This window comes from Chiloscyllium punctatum, chromosome 36, assembly GCF_047496795.1.
Source record: "Chiloscyllium punctatum isolate Juve2018m chromosome 36, sChiPun1.3, whole genome shotgun sequence".
In the NCBI taxonomy this organism is placed as follows: Eukaryota; Metazoa; Chordata; class Chondrichthyes; order Orectolobiformes; family Hemiscylliidae; genus Chiloscyllium; species Chiloscyllium punctatum.
This window is the reverse complement of record NC_092774.1, coordinates 36059094-36069214: the sequence shown is the minus strand read 5'-3', so window position 1 is coordinate 36069214 and position 10121 is coordinate 36059094. Positions and strand designations below refer to the sequence as shown.

The 10121-nt window shown below is 46.4% G+C and overlaps 2 non-coding genes across 2 annotated transcripts; one reads left to right on the top strand and one right to left on the bottom strand.

Moving 5' to 3' along the window:
* Positions 1 to 3477: 3477 nt before the first annotated feature.
* trnae-uuc (transfer RNA glutamic acid (anticodon UUC)) lies at positions 3478 to 3549 on the top strand. The gene has a single exon. It is a non-coding gene; the product is annotated as a tRNA-Glu (tRNA).
* A 5848-nt stretch (positions 3550 to 9397) lies between these two features.
* Positions 9398 to 9469, bottom strand: trnaw-cca (transfer RNA tryptophan (anticodon CCA)). Its single transcript has one exon. It is a non-coding gene; the product is annotated as a tRNA-Trp (tRNA).
* Between the last annotated feature and the right edge of the window lie 652 nt (positions 9470 to 10121).

Sequence of the window (10121 nt, the reverse complement as noted above, 5' to 3'; positions counted from 1 at the left end):
TTTGGAATGTTCCCTGTCCTGCTACTCAGATGCTGCCTGACCTGTTGTGTTTTTCCAGTGCCACATTTTTCGACTTTCACCTCTCGTCCTCACTTTCCCCACATTCCAAGATGTCACCATTTCAACAATGCACTGCTTTTTTTTTCAACAGCAAAGTCTATAACTTCATATTGCGGAACTACACTTGCCATGTGTTTGGAAATATTTTGCCAAAACCTCTTCCCGATTGTAATATTTGCATCATGTCCAGTGATGAGGAATTTCCATTTTGTGGAGATATTCCCAAACTTGGGAATGTCTCCACACAATGGAAATTCCTCATCCCTGGACATGATGCAAATATTACAATCGGGAAGAGGTTTTGGCAAAATATTGTCAGTTTGCAGGTGGAAAAATGTTCAGGAAGTAAAACACAAATCCCAGTCTCCAGCTTTGTGAATCTTTAGAAACTCTTTGGGAAGTGGAATTAGAGGAGAATGAAGGATGAACTGACGGACTGAGCAGAGACAGTCCAGACACCGTCCCTTTGTTTAAGAGGCCGGGAGATTGACTGATATTCTCGGGGCATGAACTGATCTGAGACATTGAAAGAATTCTCTGCACAACAGGAATTCAAACCCATTCTCGGCTCGGGGCCAATGAGAAAATTTAAGAAGAGGCAAAACACTGAAAGGCTCTGAGGGCGATGGCCCCGGTGTAGGAGAGCTCGTTCCTCGTGACATGGATGTGCCTGCAGATGGTGGGATCAGGCTGTCCCCATGTCTCCATAATGAATGTCCAAGGTTTTATTATGGAAAACTAAAACTGAAAGAAGACAATGGTAATTTTGGGCGGGGCGGTTTGAATTATGAATTGAATACTAGATTCCTCAAAGACGCTGTGCACGTAGAGCTGGGCCCTGTCTCTGTGGCGCAATTGGTCAGCGCGTTTTGCTGTTAACCGAAAGGTTGGTGGTTCGAGACCACCCAGGGACGGAGTGTCTCTTGTTCTCGCTCCTAACGCTTTCTTGGCTGCGAAAGTGCACGTTTTTAATGGTTTCAGGAAAACGTTTTCCAAACGGAAATCTTTTCCACTGAGGCAGCACAAAGGGGTTTCTGAATTGATTGAATTTCTAACGTAAAGGACTGCGGATGCTTAGAGTCCGAGACAGAAAGAGAAACTGCTGGAGAAACTCAGCAGGTTTGGCTGTACCTGGATGAGGAAAAAAGATTTCTGAAATGTTGTCTCTGATTCTCTTTCCACAGATGCTGCCTGACCTGCTGAGTCGCTCCTGCAATTTCTGTTTTTGTTTTTAACTGAACGTCCATTTCATCTTTCAGGATGAAACACTCAGACTCGCCATTTGCAGATATTTAACCCTTTCGAAACCTGTGAAGTGATTGGATTCAAACAAACTCAGCAATGATTTACTCTTTCGCAGCTCCACAGGCAGAGAGACCTGGGAAATGAAGCTGTCATTGTGGTTCTGTATTGGTGGGCCGAGTGGTGAATGCGATGGACATGAAATCCATTGCGGTTTCCCCACGCAGGTGTGAACCCTGCCGAGTACAGTTGAGAACTGTCGTCAGAAAGAAAGGGAGATTGCTCCACGGCATTTTTAAAGATGCAAATCAGTGGAGGGGTTGAAGTATTTCAATCACATTGGGACTGACGGGAATTTTCCACTGTCTGTAAGGGTGGAACAAGCAGATACCCACAGAGCTGCTATTGAGGTGATGAGCCAAGAGTTTGGAAATGAGACCAGAACAGTGAGGGGATTGAAGTCGTGATCGAAGTTAAGCAGGCACCTGAGGACAAAGGTGTTTTATTTGCCAGTGAAAGATACTGCTTCACAAAGTTGGGACTATGGAAGGGAAGCAGTGACGGTGATTATCTTTGGCTGTTCCTCTTGTGAATGTTCCCATTGCTGCGCATGTCTGTGTTAACGTCAGAACTCTGCAGCATGGCGGCGTCAGGTCCGCACAGTGACGGGGGCGCAATGGATGACGCATCTGACTCCACCTACCTGTTTGAAATGCAGCTCACAGCTTCTTCACACACCCCAATTAATCTTTCTCATTGTCCTGAAGTCGGCATACGGTTTGAATTCCTGATCTGCAGGAACGAGAATCTTTTCACTGTCTCGCGTCAGTAAATGTCACTGAGAATATCAGAGTCAAGTCACAGCGCAGTCAGATGAGGGGAAGCTGAAATAGTCCCACACGCTGCTCACGGGCACATTTCACTTTCCCCAACTCACCGCCCCAACCACTGCGGCTCCTGGGAGTGGAAAGGGAACAAGCACCAAAACCCAGACTCAGCTTTGTAAATCTTCAGGAAATAAGAAAACTGTTCATTCCTTCGGGTCTTCCATCCTGGGCAGACATCTTTAATTTTAAATGACTGTCCATTCAGTGCCGATTCGTTTTGGCTGAAAGAAATCTTCCTTATCTCATCCCAGCATTTCTTGCCACAGAGAACTGTGCGGCAGAGTTCATGTATATATTTCCTTGTATGGTATTTTGTAAATAACATTCGTTTGCTGGTTGTTTGTATGGGGTATTTCAGGTTCATGAGCCGCTGTTTAAGTGTATTGGTAAAGTTGTGGGCGACAATGATGCTGAGAGGGTTGAGTTGTCTGGACATCATTTCCCAGATGTCTTTAATGTAAAGTAATGTGGCTCGGGTTTCTGCAGACGTTGAGTCAGCTTGTGTCAGTTTGTTGATATGAAATCGTCACACTGGGTTTATTGGGTAGGCAAAGGTGAGGACTGCAGATGCTGGAAACCAGAGTTTAGATCAGAGTGATGCTGGAAAATTACAGCAGGTCAGACAGCTTCCGAGGATCAGCAAAATCGACATTTCGGGCAAAAGTCCTTAATCAGGAAAAGAGGCAGGACGCTTCCAAGGTAGACAGATAAATGGGGCTGCTGGGCCGAAGGTAGCAATGAGTACAATAGGTGAATGGGGACGGGGATGGAGGTGGCAGATCAGAGAGGGGGGTGGAGCGGATTGGTGGGAAGGGAGATTGGCAGGGAGGACAGGTCCTGAGGACAGCGCTCAGCTGGAAGGTTGGAACTCAGGTAAGGTGGGGGGAGGGGAAATGAGGAAACTGGTGCAGTCCACATTGATGTCCTGAGGTTGAATGTATCCGAGGCAGAAGTTGGGGCGTTCTTCCCCCAGATATAGGGTGGGGAGGGAGGGGCGATGGAGGAGGCCCAGGTCCTGCATGTCCCCGGCAGAGTGGGAAGGGGAGGTTGAAATGTTGGGCCACAGGGCGATGGGGTTGATTGTTGCGGGTGTCCTGGAGATGTTTCCTCAAGCGCTGTGACTTGACTCTGCAAGGAGGCTCCAGTCTCCCCAATGTAGAGGAGACCGCATCGGGAGCAATGGATTCAAGAAATGACATTGGTGGAAGCCTTCGAACGACCGTGACCCGGGTTCGATTTCCGGGCAGGGAAGCAATTTTCAGTAGAGCTGTCAAACTTTACACATATCTCCCTGGTGCTCTAGTGGTTAGGATTCGGCGCTTTCACCGCTGCGGCCCGGGTTCGATTCCCGGGCAGGGAAGCCATCTTCTGTGCGTGTTTTGGCTACCCCTTCTCCTTAACTGCGCTGTACAGTTACTTATTGGTCTTCGTCGTCACTGGGTGCTGCAGTGTGTCGTGTTTCGTTGGAATCGTGTCCTCATTCAGATTTGTTTGCATGTGTAGGGATGATTAATTCTGCAGCTATGTACTTGGTTCGCGTGTGGCGTTTTCCTGTAGAGGCTGTTTGAATTTACCATTGACTGTTCGCTCTACTGTGACATCTAGAAATGGCACTTTGTTGTTGTTCTCCTCTTTTGTGAATTTTATGCCAGTAAGGAGATTGTTGATGGTGTTGTAGGTTTCCTCTAATTAGTTTCATTTTTTGATGACAGAAGTGTTTCATGGGTATTTCGTTGATTTGTTTGTAGTGCTTGTTACTGAATATGAAGTGGGTAGTAAGGCACAGTTCCACGAGCTTGACAGTGTAATCTTTGCTGATGAAGTTGGTGCTGTGTTTGTGTCTTTGGTTCTTCGAGTAGTGTCTTCAGTTTTCTTTGGCCACGTTGATGTTAATGGATGTGAACAGGGCTGTTATGTCAAAGGACAACATTATTCCATCCTCTTCTATCTTCGTGTCTTTGGTGTTTGGGAATTCTTGGATGGAGTAAATGGAGTGGCATGAATCTTCGACTTGGTGTTTTAGTCCTCAGTGGAGGCCTTTGACTGGTCTGTATATTGATGTTGCAAGTAGTGAGACTATGGCCTGGGGGTGGCGGTCCTGGTTTGAAAAAGAGGAGAACAACAATAAACTGCCATTCTTAGATGTCACAGTAGAGCGAACAGTTAATGGGGAACTTCAAACGAGCATCTACAGATAAACAACACACACAAACCAAATACTTAACCACAGAAGCAATCATCCCAACACCCACAAAAGAAGCTGCATCAGGACATTATTTCAACGAGCCACGACACACTGCAGCACAGAGAAACTATGAAATGCACAAGAGAAATACGTATATAGTGCATTTAAGGAGAAGGCGTCCCCAATAAACCCATTCCGCCGATTTCTCATTGATGTTTCCAAGCTGACTCTCAAAAATTCGGTTTGACCCTCCATTTTTTCCTGTTTGTTTTTTGTGGGTTTTGAAAGCTTTCCCAATTCTCTGACTGAGTATTGGAGTTGGGAAGTTATGTTGTGGCTGTACAGGACATTGGTTCGACCACTTTTGGAATATTGTGTGCAATTCTGGTCTCCCTCCTATCAAAAGGATATTGTGAAATTTGAAAGGGTTCTGAAGCACCAATGGGCCAACAGAGGGGAAGAAGCTCTTCTGTTCCCCTGAGTGTGGGAAGGCCTTCAGTGATTCCTCTGCCCTGCTGACGCACCAGTTGGTCCACACCGGGGAAAGCTGTTCTCCAGCCCCAAGTGTGAGATGGCCTTCAGCAGTTCTTCCCACCTGCTGAGACACCAGTGGGTCCACACTGAGAGGCCGTTCATCTGCCCCGAGTGCAGGAGGGGCATTGCTCGTTCCTCTGACCTACTGGCCTATTGGTGTGTCCACATGTTGGGGAGGTCGTTCAGTTGCCCTATGTGCAGGAAGGCCTTCAGCAATTCCTCTGCCCTGCTGAGGCACCAGTCCATCCACACTGTTGTGTGGATCCAAGCTGGTCTCCTGCCCCGAATGTGGGAAGGTCTTTACCTGCTCCTCCGCACTGTTGAATCACCAGTTGGACCACACGGGAGTGTTGGGGGTGTCAGTGGTGGAGGGGGGAGGCCATTCTGCTGCCCTAAGAGCGGGAAGGCCGTCAGCAATTCCTCTGCCCTACTGAAGCATCAATGTGCCCACACTGGGAAGATGCCCTCCAGCTGGCCCGAGCGTGGGAAGAGGTTCATGTTTTCCTGCAACTTGCAGAAGCACCAGCGGGGCACCAGCGCTCCCGGCAATCAGATCCTACCAGTGATGATGCCTTCAGTCACCTCTCAGGACTCAACCTCCTGCCAGTTCTGACAGTGGGTGCAGTGGGAAAGTAGGTGGGCTGTTTTTGTTTTCTGCTGGACTACAATTGCCTCCCCTACACCCCACAATCACAATTCCATGGTGGCTCAGTGTTAGCACTGCTGCCTCATGGCACCAGGAACCCAGGAATAATTCCACCTTGGGGCTCTGTGTGCAAGTTATGGAGGGTAGGAAAATGGATCTGAGTGGGTTAGTCTTCGGAAGATCAGTACAGATGTGTTCGGCTGAAGGACCTGTTTTTCCACATTGTAGGAGTTCTACGATCCTATGAGCTTTGCTGTCAGTGGACACTGCTGCTCATTGAGCCCGGGACTGCACATTGCCAATGAAATGATCCTGTGAACCCTAAGACCGCAAGACCATCGGAGCAGAACTTAGGCCATTCGGCCTACTCTGCCATCCTTTAGTAACAAAAGTATTGGATGAGATTAGCTACAGTGTGGAAACCGGCCATTTGTCCCAACAAGTCCACACCGACCCCTCGAAGAATAACCTATCCAGACACATTTCCCTCTGACTAATGTACCTAACTCTATGGGCAATTAAGCATGGCCAATCCACATAACCGACACATCTTTGGTTTATGGAAGAAAACAGGACCACCCAGAGAAAACCCACGCAGACATTAGGAGAAAGTGCAAACTCCTCACAGACAGCCACCCAAGGCTGGAATCAAACCTGGGTCCCTGGGACTGTGAGGCTGAGCCACTACATGTTGCAACCCGAAGTTGGTAAGCAGGAGGTTGGGAGAATACAGCAAACCAGGCAGCACCAGGATGTGGAGTAGTCAGCGTTTTGGGTATTAACCCTTCTTCAGGACTGAAACGTTGACGTCTCCATGAGAAACGATTTACGGGAATGTTGCTGGGGGTTCGAGGGTTTGAGCTACAGGGAGAGGCTGAATAGCGTGGGGCTGTTTTCACTGGAGCATCGGAGGCAGTGAAGTGACCTAATAGCAGTTATACAATCATGAGGGGCATGGACAGTGTAATAGACAATGTCCTTTCCTTGGGGTGGGGGAGTTCAGAACTAGATGGCATAAGTTTCGGGTAAGAGGCGAAACATATTAAAGGGACAACGTCTTCATTCAGAGGGTGGTACATATATGAAATGAGCTGCCAGAGTATATGGGTCAGGTGCTGTCAAATGGGAGTAGGTAAATATAGGATATCAGGTCAGCATGGACAAGTTGGACCGAAGGGTCTGTTTCCATGCTGTACGTGTTTCTGACTACTGGTCCTGATGTAAGTTTAAAATAGAGTCCAGGTATCTTTGAATAGTTCAATCTTGTTGAGCTCACTTCCTGAAAAGTGTCAGATGAATCCCTCTGAGAGATACTGTTTAAACATGCTGAGTTGGACAAAATATCCCATCAAGTTCAACACAAACCCAGAGTTGAAGAAGTCAGAAGTCAGAACACCAAGGGGACCAAAACTGATCACAATGTTCCAGGTGCAGCCTCATCAACGTCCTGTATAACTACAGCATAACTTGCCAACATCTATACTCAATTCCCTAACTGATGAAGGCCAGTGTGCCTCAACCTTTCTTCACTGCCTTTTGTACCGATGTAATCAGAGATTTAGGACCTACTTTAAACTGATCCACGATCCAGCTGCTGGGAGCACAGAAGTAGAGAATTGCTGCGTGATTGTGCTGGGTAGATAACCCAGAGGTCGATGGGTAAAACCCATGTGATTCTATTGCTCAATGTCTCTGTCAGCTGCTTTCATATTCAAAGGTTCTCTGTTCTGCATCTTGCCTTTGCATGTGCTTCCCAAGGCTTCTTCAGTGGAGGCGTGCCCGCTGGAGCCCAGGAGTTCAACAACCCCCTGGAGCTGGAGGAAGGTCCAAACTCCAAGAAGCAGGGAGTAAGGCTGGAAGCTGGATTTGCTCAAGGCTTGTATTTTTAACTCATTTAATTGGTACCTATTGTATGGGGCTATGGTTTACATTAAAACCGTAGGATCATATCAGAGTGTTTATATTTAGCAGTGGGAGTTGGTAAAATGCACTCTCTGGAGGAGCACTTTCTATGATGCTGCATTTCCTGCCTTCTGCCCTTCCCCCATTTCTTATCTCCCATCTTGATTTTATATTTTTTTGGTCAAATTTCATTTCAGATTAATCAGACTTGCGATTCACTGTGTGCTATTAATTTGTTTGTTCGAATAGTTCAAGTCAAAATTAATGCTGTAATTTAATTTCTGATGTCAGAGTTTGACATTGAATGTGCAGGTGTGAATACCAATAAGTTGTGAAAATAAATCAAGAACTTGTGGTTTTTAACAAAAAGAGCAGTTCACTGTTATTCATGGCATCGTCTCATTTGGGAGTGATGATTCAAATCTGACCAACAAACCGTTTCATGCAGTCATCCAATTGAATAAAAATTTTCTTTAATTTAATAAAAGAAAATAATTCTGGCAGGCTAAGACTTATGCAATCTATTTGTAAGATTATGTCCATTGCTCGCAATATGTTCTCATCCACATTGGGGAAACTGGACGCCAACTAACCGAATATTTCAGGGAACAACTCTTGGACTCTAATTCTAACCCACACACCGCCCTGTGGCTGAACACTTTAACTCACCCTCCCATTCCACCAAGGACCTGCAAGTCCTGGGCCTCCTCCACTGCCAAACTCTTGCCACCCGACACTTGTAGGAAAAACACCTCAACGTCTGCTTTAGGACCCTCCAACTACTTGTTATCAATGCAGATTTCATCAGTTTCCTTATTTCCTCTCCCCCACCTTGTCCCAGATCCAACCTTCCAATTCGACACCAACCTCCTGACCTGTCATACCTGTCCACCTTGCTTCTCACCTATTTACTTCACCCTCATCTCTGACCTATCACCATCAATCCCGACCTCCATCTACCTATTGCACTCCCATCTACCTTCACTCCAGCCCCACTTCCTTCCCATTTATCTCTCAGCCCCCTTGGGCCACCCTTTATTCCTGATGAAGAGATTATGCTCTAAACCAAGACTGTGATGAAGCAACATCCTCAACAAATAGGAAATAGCTCCCAAGTCAGATTTCATCCCCTCTTCTGTCACCCAGTTCTTTCAGAAATAAGGAATGTCTTTTTCTTCCACTAGAAAGTGGTCTTCCACTTTGTGCTGTCTGAAGTGTTATGCCACACCACTACTTCAGCCACCTTTTAAGAATCCTTTCAACCTGTTTTTCTAACAATTGTGGAGGTGACCAAAAGCAAACATTTCACTCATCCTCAATGTCCCATTTCTCCTCCTATGAGCCATTTTGTCATGTTGTCTATGTTACAAGCAGCCGAGTGCACTTGGTTTCTGAATTGAAATTTGGCCATTGAAGTGAACAGGATTAATATTTATCGATGGCTAGCTGTGTTTGCACTAACTGTAATTTTCCACCAATATGATGTCTTTTGTTCCACAAAACTGGAAACAATGATCTGTGTTTATATTGCAGTCGGATGTAGAAAATCATCCCAGCGATCTTCACGTTATTATAGTTTACTGAGACCATAACATCATTACGTGGCAGTTTGATGTCACTGAAACCTGGATGGAAATCTCTAGATTATGTTGTAAAAGCATCGGTATGATGTTCTTCACACTGCGCTGTCACCAACTGAACGAAGCGGATGTGTGTTTAAATCCCGTGATGAACAGTTTGTGTTCGACTTCTCACATTGCGGGGACCTGAGCATTGACCCAAACAATGGGCACACCACCTCCCTGACACAGTGTTCACAAATCAAACTGACAGCAAAGATTCACGTGTGATCGAAAGTTTCCACAAAGAACTTTGGACACAACCGACATACGGAGTGAACGTACTCCTTTCTTAATTCGAAATGTTAGATGTTGATGGTAGTGAGCCTGACGCGATTTGAACACGCAACCTTCTGATCTGGAGTCAGACGCGCTACCGTTGCGCCACAAGCTCACAGATGCACCATGCGCTCTATTCATGTTTAAGGGAAGTGATCGCACTACAATGATTTTACGTTCATGTCTGTTCTGTTTATCCCCCTTCTCTTTCTGTTTCTCGAAACACTTTCCAACTCTCTCTCAATAAAAATCTGAAAGAACTGCGGATGCCGTATATCAGAAACAAAAAACAGGAGTTGTCGGTGACCCTTCCACAGAACAGATGGTGGTTGGGAAAATGTCGGTTTATATTTAGGAGATATTGTGGGAGGAAGGTGGAGATCAGGACAGAGCCCAAAGAGAAGGCAGAACTGTTGGACAGAAAAAAGGAGTTCATAACGGTCTGCGTGGGAGGGTTAATGGAGACTGTTCGTGGCTACATAGTGTGGAATGACAGACTATGTGATAACAAGGCTTGGTGTGTGTGGGAGGGACGAGGATACTATAGAGTTCAGCCCTAGAATTATTGAATTCGATATTGGGACCGGAGGGATGTATGGTCCCCAAGTGTAATATTCGGTGCTCTTCGTTCTGCTGGTGCTGAGCTTTGCTGGAACACTACAGCAAACCTGAGACAGAGATGTTGGCCAGGGAACAGGATGGGGTGTGGAATTGGCAGGCAACTGGAAGCTCAGGGTCTTTTTTGCGGGCAGAACGTAGATGTTCTG